Source organism: Triticum dicoccoides, chromosome 6B, assembly GCF_002162155.2.
Source record: "Triticum dicoccoides isolate Atlit2015 ecotype Zavitan chromosome 6B, WEW_v2.0, whole genome shotgun sequence".
NCBI lineage: Eukaryota > Viridiplantae > Streptophyta > Magnoliopsida > Poales > Poaceae > Triticum > Triticum dicoccoides.
Window position 1 is genome coordinate 190,257,722 of NC_041391.1, and position 1,151 is coordinate 190,258,872.

The following is a 1,151-nucleotide window of genomic DNA, read 5'->3' on the forward strand; positions in this document are numbered from 1 at the left end:
GGAGCGGAGGGGAAGTTCACCTTGGCATCGTGTCGCTCCCCAAAATCTGCGTGTGGTTGCCTGTCCCCGCCGCCGCACACATGCTGCTATGCAGAGACACCTTGCGTCGGTGCAGATCCTGCGCACAGCTCACCTCCTTGTGCTGCGCGATGTGCTCGTTGCTGCCCTCCAGCGCGGAGCTCTCATACGCATCGCCGTTGCTGGCTGTGTTGGCGCCAGGGTCCCTCCTGTACGGAGGGGCTCTATACTGGCTGGGCTGCTCCGGGGCCTTGCGGTGCGCGTTGTCGCCGGCGTGCTCCGAGGCATACCTCCTGTGCGCCGAGCGGGCGCGTTCCGAGCCGTCGGGCACGCCATCCTGAAACGCCTACGGTGAGGCCGCGCCCATCTTACCGGACTTCGCGCACCGTGCGTGTTGCCGTTGTCGCCGACGCCATCTGCTCGTGGTCGCCTGTCCCCGATTCCGCACACATGCTGCTATGCGGAGCAAGGTGGATGCAGAGGCAGCGGCGGCGCTCACGACGCGGCGGAGGCGAGCCGATCCGCCTCCATGGCTGGCATCCGCACCTCTCCTCCTTCGGCCGACGACGCCCGGTTTAGCTCCTCCTCCCGCGGCTTCCTCGTGACGAGGGCTCTCCTCCTCCCGCGGCTTCCTCGTGAACTGGGGTGGATAAGGACCTCGGGAGGCGGTGGATCTCGTCGAAAGAGGCGACAGAGCTCCTGGGGCTGCGGGGGGGAAGGGAGGACCGGAGGAGCGAGGTGGCGCGGCGGCTGTGTCGACGAGGAAGGGAGGAGCGAGGAGGAGAGAGGGTTGCCGCTCCTGCTGCTGTAGACGAGACGCGGCATGGGGCAGGGCGCAGGAGTCAGGCAGAGCACGGCGCAGAAGCAGCTTCACAACAATCTAACACCACGACGCGACGACACAAGAGCCCACCCGTCATCGCGACAGACCAAAGGCGGGTGCAGAAGCCGGGTGGACACGCATTGGCTGACCCCTCCGACGCGCTGTAGTGTCTATACCTGGCCAAACGGGCCGGCCCGGCCCGGCACGGCCCGGCCCGCCGTAAACGTGCCTGGCACGGCACGGCCCGTCTCGGCACGAATAATAACCGAACCGTGCCGTGCCGGCCCACGGGCGGGAGCTAGCAGCCCAG

The 1,151-nt window shown here is 67.6% G+C and overlaps 1 long non-coding RNA gene across 1 annotated transcript in view; it reads right to left on the reverse strand.

Annotated features, from left to right (window-relative positions):
* LOC119326807 overlaps positions 1 to 908 on the reverse strand; it is a 2,071-nt gene extending 1,163 nt beyond the window's left edge. The window contains exon 1 of the long non-coding RNA XR_005158187.1: positions 21 to 908. This is a non-coding gene — a long non-coding RNA (uncharacterized LOC119326807). The remainder of the gene's footprint in view (positions 1 to 20) is intronic.
* Between the last annotated feature and the right edge of the window lie 243 nt (positions 909 to 1,151).